Source organism: Eublepharis macularius, chromosome 4, assembly GCF_028583425.1.
Source record: "Eublepharis macularius isolate TG4126 chromosome 4, MPM_Emac_v1.0, whole genome shotgun sequence".
NCBI lineage: Eukaryota > Metazoa > Chordata > Lepidosauria > Squamata > Eublepharidae > Eublepharis > Eublepharis macularius.
In genome coordinates, this window is record NC_072793.1 from 160,430,259 (window position 1) to 160,445,041 (window position 14,783).

Consider the following 14,783-nt stretch of genomic DNA (forward strand, 5'->3'; position numbering starts at 1 on the left):
GACTTGCTCTTTAAAATCTACCTTTTCCATTAAGCATTTGCCGTCATTCCTCCATCATCATCTCCAGCCAAAATAAATTTGTTTCTCTGCAGCTGGTCACTTTCATTGCTTCTTACTTTTATCCTTCATATCCCCTATCCTCTGCATTCCCTTTCTGTACGCTGAAATTGAAAACTCATTGGCTCAGGGGCATTTCTTTTTGGCTTGTCCTACTTTGCAAACTGTCATGTACACTGGTGCTGCAGTATCATTTTATCTGTAATAATAAAAGGAAGTATCCATGTCTATTTGTCTATTTGTCCATCCATCCGTCCATCTGTCCATCCGTCCTTCATGATGATAATTGAGTCCTTCATGATCATAGGATTTGCAGTGTCAGGCATAAAGGAAGTTGGAACATCCTGCTCCAGATAATCCCCAGATCCCCCCTCCACACACATATACACACACATTTTGTAGTGCAAGCTCTGGTTGCCTCTGGCAGGTGTAACCAGGGCTGTCAACAGCCACCATGGGCCCCCAGACAAAGATTCCCTCTGGGCCCAGCTGAGAGTTTGTGACATCAAAATCACCCAGTGAGTTTTCATAGAAGAGTGGTGATTTGAACCTGGGTCTCCCAGATCCTTCTTTGAAACATTAACCACTACACTACACTACACTGGCTTTTGTGGGAGGGGGTGGCTGCTGTTGAACAGTTGCAAGCAGTAAGGCCTGGGTGAATCATGCAAGTCATGTAGTATCAAGTCATCTGATGGTTGCTTATGAGCCTGGCCTTCCCCCTCACCCTGCTTTTTACCAACAGAAACCAAGCCTGGAATGCTGGCTAAATGGTTATGGTTGCTACTGAGACCATCTGATTAAAGCTACAGGTGCTCCTTTTATCATTTTTTTTTAAACACAGATGAAATGCACAGTAGCACAAATCCAAGATGCTGGCAAAGGGCATCTTGCCCCTGCTTTGGAAGAGCCACTGCTCTGTTCTGGTCTAGTAAAAAGTCCTGGTATTGGAAAAGCTAGGACTGATTCTATTTGTATTTGTTTATTTGTATTGATTTATTGGCACTGGCAATGTTTTACATATCTATGTTGAAATGGTTGGTTGTGACCTATTAGTAATTTAAAAGAAAAAAGTAAGATGTAATGTAGAATGTCATCAATAAACTTCCCATATTGTTTAAGTTTGGGGTAAGGTGTCTGATAATTTTTTGGGGGGAGGGGGGAGCACTCAGCAAGACATGGACTCTTTGTTGCGCCAGGAATTACTAGCTATGAGAGATACCTTGATGCTATGGACCAGGAGGAAGAAGTAGCCAGGCTCTGGCACAACATTGCAGAGGGTGAGCAGCTGCCGCATCATGTGGCAACCGAGGCTGCTGTGTATTTAAACCATTTCCTGGGCCTGATATGGAGGCATTTAGGGCAGTCTCTTGAGTACTCACCTCATGCAAAGTGGACCTCCACACCTTTTCCTGGGATGTGGTGGGTATTACAGAAGATTTGTAAGAAATTTTGCCAGCATTCATCAAGCAGTATTGAACTCCTATCTCAAAACCATTTGCAAAACTAGTTAGTGTAACATCCCCCCTCCAGCCCCCCAAAACTTATGAACGATTTGATTCAAGAACATCAAGTGATAGAATCCAAGCACAGGGAAAATTTTCACAGCAAAGTGCATACTTACTTCATTGTATGGCAGAGCACTTTTAATTCAAATGCATTAAAATATGTGGGTAGCTGTGTTAATCTATGGTAGAACAGCAGAATTTGAGTCCAGTGGCACCTTAGAGACCAACAAGATTTTCAGGGTATAAACTGGAATGTCGCAATTTCATTAGATCTCAGAAGCTAAGCAGGGTCAGCTCTTGTTAGTAATTGGATGGGAAGTCTCCAACAAAGAGCAGGGTTACAGAGGCAGGCAATGGCAAACCGGCACATTCCACCACCACTAAGCTTTCAAGAGTCAAAGCTCCCTTCAGTTACAAGGAGGACTAGAGCCTTAAATCCTCATCAGGAGTTGGATGGCATGAAACAAAGAAGAGAGTCGGGATTAAAGGTACAATGCAGCTTGATTAGAGCAGAGATTATTAGTGAGATACGCATCCTATGTCTCTATTTAGTCCCGAGGATTCTGTTGTTCTGAACTTCCAAATGAACCCACCAGTAATTTCATGTTGTAATGTCCCCTCGAACCTTCTTTGTTTGAGGTCAGCAATGGAATGTCCTGGAAGATCAAAATGTTCCCCCACTGGTTTTTGAGTATTGTGATTTTTAATATCAGATTTATGTCCATTTATTCTAGGGACTGACCAATTTGTCCAATGTAGAGAGTGGAAGGGCATTGCCGACATTTGACAGTGTATATGTCATGTATGCCAGCATCTGTGTCATGTTTGTATGTACACATGCCACGTTTATATTTTGCATTTGATATTTTATATTGGTCATTGCTGTTTGCCAACGCTACATACTGTATTCTGTGTAAGTCATTTGAGAGTGTCTTAGCTGTTAGTTTGTCATGGTTAGGAAGAATAGCAGCAGTGAAGATGAATGTGTTACCACGTGTGATGTTTTTGCTGCAAACTATTCCAATTATCTGAGACTTCAAACAATTTGACAAATGGCAAAGAAAAATTTCAGACTTCGTGTGGGCAGGCAGGAAGCCCCGAGTGAAAATGAAAGTATTACAAGATTTGAAAGAAAGAGGGGGACTGCAACTGCCAAACGTAAGATTATATTATGAAGCAATTTGTCTGGCCTGGTTAAAAGATTGGATAACGCTAAAAGACCGTAAATTGCTGGCCTTGGAGGGACACAAAAAATTGTTTGGATGGCATGCCTACTTATGGTACGATAAAGTTAAAGCGGACTCTATGTTTTTGCATCACTATATTAGAAGAAGCCTTTTCACAATCTGGAAGAAATACAAGAATTATATGGAAAGTGGTATCCCGTCATGGGTGGTACCATATGAAGTAATAGATCCGAGAGCTGTTTATAATGAACAACAATGTTTAACTTATAAAGAGATAACGTCGATGGAACATAGAATACTAAAAATAAAGACACAAGAAGAGTTATCTCCTCAATATGGATGGTTTCAATATAGGCAAATCAGGGATCTTTATAACTCGGACTGTTTAAGTGGAGGAATAAGACTAAAAAACGCGGAGTTAGAAGAAGTGATTTTACAAGGTAAAAAAGACATTTCGAAAATATATAAAATACTTCTAAAACGAGACAGTCAAAGTCCAGATGGTGAAATGGACAATAAACTTTCACAAAGAAATAACAATGGAATCATGGGAATATTTGTGGAAAAATACTTTGAAGACTTCAACTTGTACCAATATTAAAGAGAATGTTTATAAAATGATGTATAGGTGGTATTTAATGCCTAAGAAGATTGCGCTTGGAAATGCAAATATATCAGATAAATGCTGGAAATGTAAAAAACACGAAGGATCATTGTATCATATGTGGTGGACTTGTGAGGTAGCTAAGCAATACTGGGGAGATATAATTAAAATAATTAATGAGGTGTTGCAAACCCAAATAAATAAGAACCCAGAATTGCTGCTACTAAACTTGAGAATGGAAGATGTTCCAAAACAGCATAGAACATTGCTATTTTACATGATTAGAGCAGCAAGACTTTTGTATGCGCAGAAATGGAAAGTGCAAGAAATACCAACTGTAGAAGATTGGATTTACAAATTATTGTACATGACAGAAATGGACAAAATGACAAGAAAATTGAAAGATCTTGATCCAGGAGAATACATTGCAGACTGGGAGAAGCTGAAACAATATCTAGAAAAAAATGGGATGTGAAAGGAGAACTCTGGCAGTTTGAGAATTATTAATATGTGACTTTATAAAGGGGAGAGAGAAGTAACTTTACCACTAATGGGGAAACTTACTTATTAATTAATCTAAGCTAATATTAGTAATAAGGAGATTGTATTAAAAATAGATAGTCTAAACAGCGAAATGTAGATTGATATATTAGAAAATTGGAGATATAGAAGAATTTGAATATGCTTAGAATAAGTGATACAATATATATAAGATTTAGAAAAATTATAGTTAAGAGTAATTTAAATAATAAGATGGGCTAGGGGTTGGAAAGCTGTTGGAAGTCAATAAGGAGGGGGGAAGGGTGGGGGCTGATATAATTTAGATAAGACGGGGAATTTGTGTATTTAATAACAGTTTATGTACTCACCAATAAAATTTTTATTAAAAAAAAGAGAGAGTGTCTTAGCTGTTAATTGCAAGACAGCCAGAGAAGCCTCTCCATTATCTATTAGAACCATGTACTTTCAGTTTTAAAGCAAGTGTCCTTGGAGCTAATTGATCACAGCCTCCACTGTATCTTTCCCAAGAACTGAGATAATTCCCTGTGTGCCTTATGTAGTCTAAACTAGTTTGTTCCTATACAACTTTGTGAAGTTTCGTGCCAGAATGTCAACGGACTTTGGAGGGCGGGAAAAAATTCCCTGTAACTTGATATCTTAATTTGAATTGTTACTTCTGCCCAGATGTCATTTCATAGAAAAAGAGCTGGAGGAACTCATTAGCCCAACTCATTAGCATATGCCACGCCTCTTGCCATCACCTATTCTGGCTTTGGACCCAATCCTGGCCATTCAGGGCTGAAATTAGGCCCAAAATGGCAAAAAGGGGCTGAAAGGGGCTAAAAAGGAGCCCAAAATGGTTAAGATTGGGCCACTGATGAGCAGGAGAGTGATCCACCACCCATCAGAGGCCCGATCCAGGCCATTTCAGCTCCAATCCAGGCCAAAACGGGCCCAAAATGGCAGAGAGTTAGGTGGGCCATCTGACATGTGACCTCTTTCGGGAACTGCTGGAACTGCGTTCCTGTGCGTTCCCCCTCAAAATGAGCCCTGCTTCTGCCAATACGCACCTTTGGGTGAATACCTGTACTGTATGGATCTCAATAAAGCTACTTCAACTGGAACACCTTTGTGTTAACTGTGGAGGGCTTGAGGGACCTAACTGCCAGGGACTGACAGTATATAACATTGGAAGATAAGCACATGAATGCATCTCAGATGGTGTAACTGGTTAGGTCCAAATATGTTGTTGTTGGAGTGAATATGGAGACAGATTTGGCATCTTGGTTTGTTGTAGGCCCTGGTCCTAGAGTTTGTGCCTGTGATAAAAAGTACAGTATTGTGATTGAGGAGTTGTTCAAGATTAGCAGGCTGTCTGTGGGCAAGACAAAGTCTTTTGGTGCTACACCTCTGAAGATGCCAGCCACAGCTGCTGGCGAAACGTCAGGAACTACAATGCCAAGACCACGGCAATACAGCCCGGAAAACCCACAACAGCCATCGTTCTCCGGCTGTGAAAGCCTCTGACAATACAAGTAAACAATTGTATGATAAAATGGATTCAAAATTTTGGAGAAAATATATATGTGAACCAGTGGGAAAAATTGAGAACTAAAGACATCAGATTTACAGATTGTCAAATATTAAGGGAGAATTGGTATAAAATGTTTTTTAGATGGTAAAATCTTCCAACTTCTAACAAGATCAGGCTAATCTGGGCTCTCAGGCTGCTATGAGAGAGAAGGAAATCATAGCAAAATTGCCTAGAAACCAAAAGCAGCTGTTGAATTCTATAAAGAATAAAGAAAGCTGTTGTGTTTACATCCTGTCACTAGAGGGAAGCAAAGGACAGTTTATTGACACTAGCTTTCGAGAATCACAGTTCTCTTTGTCAGATGCATCTGACGAAGAGAACTGTGATTCTCGAAAGCTTATGCTGCAATAAAGTTGGTTAGTCTTAAAGGTGCTACTGGACTTTTTTTTATTTTGCTACAACAGACTAACACGGCTAACTCCTCTGCATTTATTGACACTGTGTATGGAAACTTTGTCTACCCTCCAAATTCATTGCTTCTTGCCACAAATTATATTTTTGCTTATTGCTTTAGGAAATAGGTGCCTCAGGGAAGAATTATACTATGTGCTTGTGCATTCATCTGTGCAATCCCCTTTTCTACCACTCCTTAGTAACAAGTTCAAGTTTGCAAACAGTCTGTTTAAAGGGCTTCCTGTTGCATTATTGGAGTTTCTCGAAGTTCAAAACTGGGGGTAGCGTGGTGTGGCACTGACCATCAAGCTTCCTTTCTCTCTGAACACAGTCTCTCTCTCCGCCCCCCCCCCCAACCCAACAGCTGCCCTGGCTTCAAGCACCCTGGGGCTTTGGTGACTGAGTGGGAGGGGACAGCTCTATGCTCTATCACATTGGATGGAACAAATGTGATTGGTTGTCTGGGGAAAATAATTTGGAAACAAATAACTGCTTGATAAATGAGAAGAGCATGCACACTGCTCTGATGAAGCAGAACTAGTTGAGACTTGGAAGCACTTGAAATAGAAAAATACCACGGAACGTTCAGAAGGGTAAGCAGCCCAGACCAGCATCTCCGTTCTGGATAATCACAACAGGTTTTTATTCATTTTTTGTGGATTGGGATTTTCATTCCACACATCCCTCCATCTCTCCCCTCCTCTTCCTTTTTCTCACTGTCCCTCCATTTTTAAGGAAACACACACACAGTGCCTGTCAACTTACCCAGCAATGACACATCACTCTTATTCTGGTGTTTTTAGCCAATTTTCCCCCTCCGACAATAGGCGCAAACAGACTTCACTGCATCGTAGGAGGAAAGAGAAGTTAATGCAGGGTGCAGGACGCTGTCACCAGATCTGTGTGCATTCTGTCAGTCTGTTACACAGGAGTCAGAGGAACACTGTATGGTGGAACAGGTGGGCATGATTGGACACGGACGACATGACTTGTATCCATTCCCTAAGCTGTGTCGTCTCCTTCTGCCGCTGGTCAGATAAGCACTGCAAAGTCTTCCCAGATCATTTTTCCATGTGGACAACCTATCTGGTGAGAAGCAGTGAATGAGCAGGAAGCAAGGGGGCCTCTCTGAGCTCAGTTCCACTCCTCTTTCTTTCAGCTTTTGGTTAATGTTTTTAATTGGAAAGGGAGACTGGGCCTGCAGGTCTCCCACCTGTTGATTCCCGCATCTCTTAGAGTTTGCATGCTTCCACAAAAGATCATTCTCATGCCCTGCCATGCAACTGAAGGTTAACAAGAAGTTCATGGACACAAGAAAAAATTGTTGAAAATAAAGTGTTCGTGGAGGTGTTTGTTTTTGAGGGGGAGACCAGAATTATTGGTGAGTTGGCAACTGAGTGACAAATGGAGGGAATGACAGAATGGAACCCCCCTCGCCCGCACAGTTTGCCACAGAACATTGACCAATGAATGTAATGGGATGTTGCACATACAGTATCATATGAAAGAACCACACCCAGGAACTTTCCCCCCTGTGGCATTGTTTCCCTCCCTGCAAAGGGAGTTCCCTCCACTCCTATCAGCCTTCAAAGTGTTTGGGAGACTTCAGTCATAGGCTGCAATTTGAAAGACGCTCCCCTGGGAGTAAGCACTATTGAATAACGTGGGACTTACATCTGAATAGACCTGATTAGGATTGCTTCCACAGTCTTTCAGGCCCCTCTCTTTTTCTCAGTCCAATGGTAAATTGGTTCCTACTCCCCCCTTTCAAAAACAATCCTGCCTGCCCTCACAGCAGAAGGAAAACTTATGGGGAAAATATACATCTGTTTAGGTGAGGTGGTGGAAGGAAGAATACAAACAATCATTCTGTCTTCCTGCCTGCATTTGGGCAATGGAGAAGATTGGCAGTGAGTATGCTCCATTTGCACCATTAATGGAAGGATTTGGATTCATGCCTCATTGTGGGAACAAAACTACAGAGCACAGAGAAACAACAGGCAACAGCACCATAGAAAAAGAAAAAAGGTAACATGAAGCAGGATTGTTTTTAATGTTGCTGCACTGCAGTGGCTGGAGCGCTCTCCTGCTTGGGAATGCCCTAATGCCACTGCCCCACCCACTGACACTCACCTTCTACGGGTCCCTTGTTGTGTGCATGTGTAATTGTGCTTGAGGGAAAACTTAGTGGATCGATGGTTTAGACTAGGAGGGGGACTAATGGTTGATGTGATTTTTTTGATTAAGTATGAAAACAGCTGACCCAGAGCCCTGTTTCCCCACCCCTCTTGAAAAGAACAGTGAGCATTTGTGTACTTGTGGCCAACACATGTGTAATGAGCAGAAACTCAGGAAAACAAAGAAAACCCAAACAGATCAAATCCAAGCTAGCACCAGCGGACCAAGAATAAACTAGTAATGGAATGACATTATTCTGGTAACCATGGAGCTAAACATTTTCATGGTGCACATTCCTAACACCTACAGGTACAGGAAAAGAAATGACACACAAAATATATGTAATTTGAAGTCCATTGTGAGTGTGTTTACTTTACCCCACAATGAGAGGTTTAAAGCTGCTCATCTGTCCAAATCCAAAGATCTATTATGGGCTGCTTAAGATTCTCCCTTCAATTGTTCCTATCCTAGATGAGCAGGAAGCTCCTTCAGTTCAGCTGCCTTGCAGTGTTGGTGGGAGGTGGTCACAGAACCTTCCAAACTTTCCCTTCAAAACCAGAATTTAACATTTGGGTGTCTATGTGTAAGGCGGAGGGAAAGCAGCATGGTATAGCACAGTCCCGGAAGCTGAGCAGGGTCAGTACTTGGAGAGGAGTCCACCAAGAAAGATTCTGCAGAGGAAGGCAATGGCAAACCACCACTGCATCTCATTTGCCTTGAAAGCCCCAGTAGGGATCGCCATAAGTCCATGACCTGATGGCACTTAGGCAATGAAACAGGTCCTTGCGCAGACATAAGGGGCACTGCATACTTGGGTGACTCTGAATGCACTATTTTTAAATTTAAAACTCCCCACAGAACCTCTTCTAAGGAAGCCTGATGAGGACTCAGCATGTTTATAGCTCTCTGGAAGGCACGTAAGGGGATTCAGGGTCTGTTAAAGAAAGGGAAGAGCAAACTGGCCAGATCTAGCTTCTAACATCTAATTTCCCCCTGAAGGGAAAGATCTAGGTTGTCAAGGAGAATTCCCCCATTATTTAACCTCCCATTGATTTCTCACAGCTTCCCCAACATGTAATTGTATATAGAAGCAAATAAATGACTGGACACAACATATACCATGGTGCAAGTTTATTCTTTCCCCTTTCACCTTATCACGAGATTAAGACATGACAGGTACAAACCAGATGAACACATGAGAAGATCACGTACAGACTCTTAAGTTATGCGCCTGCTCAAAGAGGGTAAAGGAAGTCCTGATTCTCTTGCTGGACAGTGGATTGGATGAGCTAAGAGTAGACGGAGAGAAAATGTTCGGCCATCTTCTGCCATCTCACACACCCCTGGTACAGTTAGCAGGAGGGAAAAGAGAACGATGTCCATTGCATTTCTCAGAGTTGCAACAAGTGGTAACATAGATTAATCCAGCCATCAAGCACACTGTCACAATTGCGTTCATTTCACACATCCATAAGTATTCCAAAGAAATTTTCTACCTGTGAGAAAAAAGATAATATTTTGATATTTATTTATTTATCTGAATTTATATCCCACCCTCCCTGCAAACAGGCTCAGGGCGGCTAACAACATCAATAAAAATAACAATAAATACAGAGGTAATATAGGGGTGGGGAGGAACAACTATGGAGTAAATTGCACATTCTGATCCTAGTTTCAGTTTAGTTGAAGTAGTAAGTTAAACAGCCTTTATTCCCCAGAAATTTCTCAGGCTTGCATCTTTGTGGCGCTTCTCTAAAGAGGGAGCTGCCTTCCCCCTCTGCTGTGCCACTTTGCCAGAGGCTCAAATAGTGACTGTACCATAGAAAAAAGTAAGGTTCTATTGTACCCTATGCAGTCTTTGTATCTGTCCCGGCACCTAAAGGCCCACTTACCCTCCTCTCACCTCTAGAGGCACCCATTGAAAAATATTTATAGTTTCAGGGCATCTGGTTTGTTATCTCAAATTTTCAAGCTGCCCTTAGTGATGAGAAATCCAGGAGAATCAACAGAATTATACTCCCAATTGCCATCTCCTGTCTCAGGTCATCCGCCAGGGCAACTAAAGCTATTTCATTCCCATAAACAGGTCTGAAACCACTTGGGAAAGGATCCAAGCCATCTGCTTCATCCAGGAATGCTTGAAGTTGTCCAGCTACCACCCATTCAATCATTTTGCTCAAGAAGGGAATGTTTAAGACTGGTCAATAGTTACTGAAATCTCCTGAGTCCAGGGTAGAGTTCTTGGGCAATCACCCAGTCTCTCAAAGAGGCATTAAGCACCTCTTGCACCCAGTAAAGGTTATAATTGTATATCTCATCTTAATAGTTTAATAGTATTGTATGTGTGTGGTTGATGGGTGGCACACATAGCATATAGTAGCTATGAGGATCTTTTGGTTGATTGTAGTTGCAAAAGAGGTTCACTGTGAAGTGTAACTGGTTTAAAGGGACGTGGTGGGTATGAGCGAACTATCGGCTGTTGTCTGTTGGGTCACGTATTTGTTGGTACCTGGTGATGTCACTGCTGGCCCCAAGTACAAAGGCAGTCATTGTAAGACAGAGTCAGAAGTTTATGGATTCCGGAACTGATGAGGCTGCTGCTACAGGGATAAAGGTGGCACTGCTCAACTCCCAAGGAACTCCTTCATTTCAGGGCAGCAACTTTGCTTGCCATTTATGCTGCTTTTGGCTCAATCATGTTGGGATGTATCAAGTACAGTTCTGGTGCTTTCCCTGGGGAGGGGGGCAGTCTTGGTATTTCGTAGGTCCAAGTCAGATCACAGGAACAAGGGGCAGAGGCAGTACTCAAGCCCACGGGGATCTTTAACCCACCTATACATTGGGTGTGTTTATGGGTGCATAGGATTTTTTTTCAGCACCACAAAGGTCTGCTGCTGATATGACCCATTGTTTTGGTGGAAACTGTATCCAGAACAGGCCATCTATTGCCTTATGGCTGGGTACACTGGTGCTGTGCAACATTCTTCCACACCAGGTATGGGCCTTAGGGTACCTTGGGGGAGGGAAATGAGTCTGGGCACCTCTTGGCACATAGCACACATGCAGGTAAGGAGGATTAGAAAAAGGCCTGTGGAAGCACTGGCCGCGTTTGTAGCCAGGGTTGACCTGCCCATAAAAGCTGGCCACGATTGGCCTACGCCCCATTGTTGTGTTGATGGGCCTAGCGTAGCCCATCCTTGGGATAATTAACTTAGAATAATTAGCTATGACACTAGGGTTCTTTAGAAGTTGACACACCACAGCCTGTTTCCAGACTTGGGCTGCCACTACCTCTCTCAGGGAGTCATTAACCACCTTTTGGACGCAGTTGTATATTTAATAGTAATAGCATTAATGTAAATTAAAGTACTGTATGTGTGTGTTTAGTGGGGTGGCACACACAGCACAAAGTAGCCATTAGGCTCTTTCAGTTGATGGTAATTGCAAAAGAAGCTCATAGTGAACTGTAGAGTAGAACTGGTTTAACGGGACATGGTGGGTGTGAGCAAAATATCAGCTGTTGGCTCATCCGTTTGTTGGTGCCTGCTACTTTTAAATTTTTAAATTATGAGTTTCTATGACAGTAGACCTGGCACCAGTACTCCTCGTATAGAAAATAATAACCCTTTAAAATTAAAGGCACCAGGCAGCACCAGACAGCTGTTTGCTGGGCCAGCTTCCTCTCTTCTCCCTGCCCATCTTGAACTCTGAAATATTCCAGAAATTCCAAGAGATTAATTTCTGTTACTCCTAGAATTTTGGAAATGTTTTGCGTCACTTGAGGTATATCTGAGCCAACCTGAAAAAGCAATTTCCAGACATATTTTAGGCTTGGATACCCCTGAATGCACTCCCCTACACACCTCCCATGTTTGCTGTCATGGCAGGAATCCTAGTTGGCAGCCCAGCTACTGGACAGTTCACTTGTCTTCCAAGATAATTTTTTCTGCCTTCTAAGACCTTCTTCCGACTGCCAGTCCAGACATTTCAAGAGTTGATGGGATGTAGTCTGGAGAGGACCTGGGTCTCCTGGCACTAGTAGGTTACAAGCATGTCCACAAATCTCCAGCTCAGAGGATGGCTCTGTGGGGTCTCTTCCTTAGCTGGACTCAGACTGAGGAACAGATTCCTCCAAAAATGAACAGGAGATGTTACCTTGATGGGGACAATCTGGGGGCACAGGAGATGCCTAATATCACAAGACCATTCCCGGACCTGAACTCCAAGGCCTCAGGAGCCTGTTCCTGAAGCATCATCTCAAGAAGGTGCGGCAAACCCACAAGGCTGCAGGGCAGATGCACCCATCCCCTTTAAGGCCAGACCCTGGACCACCAGCCTCTCTGTTCTCCCCGCACCTGGCAGGAGTGGTGACAGAACAGGATTGAGCCCACTCGAAGCACCATGAGTTTATATTTTTTAAACCTACCTTTAGGACCTTGATAGACAGTTTCTGTGAAACATTTCCCACCCACTGCTGGGCATGGTTTGTCATCGAGACAGTTCCCAGGATATATAGTTAAACATTGATTGCAGAGGAAGTCTTGGGCTGCGGAGAAAAAGTATCTCTGAAAAGAATATTCCCAAATATTTCAAATTCACAGAAGAATCCCATTGGTTACCCTTTACAAATGTGAACTTTGACGTTCTATGTTCCTCACCTAAGATTTTCTTTCTCATCAATTAAAATGTGGGTGACTTAGGCATTCTGATACTTAGCCAAACATTTCTATTTTGGCTGGCATCAGATAAAGAATCTCATGAGTTGGCATGTTCCATACTCTTACGTGCCAATGAACAAACATAAAATTTTACTTCAAGCTAATCTACACATATCGACAAATATGAAATAGTGGTTTAGACCCTATCTCGATGGAGGAAGTGGCATCAGTCATAGTAGACTTATGGCAACCCCAAGGCAAGACTCGAAAAGAGGTGGTTTCCATTTCCTGCCACAGCATAGCAACCCGGAGGAGGTTCCCTATCCAATGACTAAGGCCAACCCTATTTAGCTTCTGAGATCTTAATGAGATTGGGCTTACTTTGGCTATCCAGGTCAGGGGACCCCATCCTACCACTCAACTAAGCAAAGTCTATTTATTTACTTATTTGTTTATCAAAACGTTTATACCCCTACCTTTCCTTTTGGTTCAGGTTCGAAGCCTTCTTCCAGCCTTTCCTCTCAAGCCTTGGTCTCCAGACCAATCAAGTCCTGCTTCTGTTCCTTCCCCAAACATTTCCACTTCAGGTAGCCTACTCAGAATCTATAAATGCAGCTAGATTTTAATGAAGCTACTCACAAAACTCACCTCTGAGAAAATGCAGAACAGTTGCTAGCAACTCACAAAACTTTCACAAACAGACTGGCAAAATATTTACATCCCTCGGCTTTGCCGCAGCTGCAAAAGGCAGCTCAGCTCCCCGTTTTGCCGGTCTGTTGCTTTCTTTTGCCTCTCTCACTTCCCATATAAGGAAACTTTGCCAAACCATTGATGTACCAAGCCTAGTGCTCTCGCTGCTGCCAAAGCAGCCTTAAAAGCAAGTCCTTCCCAAAATGGCGGGGGTGGGGGGAGATAAAATGATTTTCTACACAGTCTTGGAAGGGGGTGGGGGAGAAAACGGGAGAGGAAGTGTTCCCGAGGAAGCCCCTTTACCTGAACAACCAGCTGCTCAAGGGAAAATGCACCTCTCCGCTTGGATCAAAAAGGGCACTGAAGAGAACCGCAGCAAGTGCGAATGGGGCTGGCTGGTGCCAAAACGAGGCATTTGCATCTTGGAAGCCTAACAACAGCCCCCTTCCCAGGATTGCCATGTGGTCTCTTTGAGCTCTCCAGGACAGGAAGAGAAGAGGTAGCCATGTACGCTGCAAACTTCCACTTTTTTCTTATGCTAAGGAAGTCTTGGGGCTCTTCTAGTCTCAAGAACATTTTCACCTACACATTCTTCCACTACGGAGGTGCAAGTTTTAAAAAACAGCGTGCAAAAAAGGGGATATATGGCTGTGTGCAGAAAACCAAAGGATCTAAGTAAATCTGCTTGCAATATTCCTGCAAAATATTTATGCATTTAAACTTACATACACACCCCTCCAGCTGGCCTGCGGGGATTGCAAAGTGCCCTGGCAAGCTGGGGCAAGCCAGCAGGTAGGAAGGAAGACAAGCAAGGGGGACTCACCTCTAAATGGTGCAGACTTGCAGAACTGCTAAAAGCTAAAGAGACGCTGGGGCTCCAGGAGGAAAGGGAATCTGGTGGGTGGGGCCACCAGACATGTGACCTCTTTAGAGAGGTTCTGGAATGGCATTCCGGAGCATTCCCCCTCAAAAAAAAACCCTGCCTCCTGGTTCAAGGAAGAACAGAAATTGTGCCCCAGAAGTCTCTTACAGTGAGCGCAGTCAGCACTGAAGAACCATTTGCAGACCCAGAGCAATTCAGTGTAGTGCCTTCTAGGCCTCGAAGGGTTAGAACCAAACCTGCTAAGTTAAATGGCTATGTCCTGAATTTTTCAGCCCAGTAGGGCGGAGTCTGTAGCTAGAGCCAGGGAGCTGAGGAAGAAGCCGGTTGCTGGGGAGCTTAATAGTAATTAATATGCTCTTATCACCAGGGCTTTTTTCTGGGAAAAGAGGTGGTGGAACTCAGTGGGTTGCCAGGGGGCAACTCTTGGTGGGAGGTGGTGCCCCTGGTACCACATGTGCATGCACAAAGTGTGCGCACACGCTCCCAGGACCACACAATGATGTCACTTTGGAACAAGGGGGGAGTTTTTA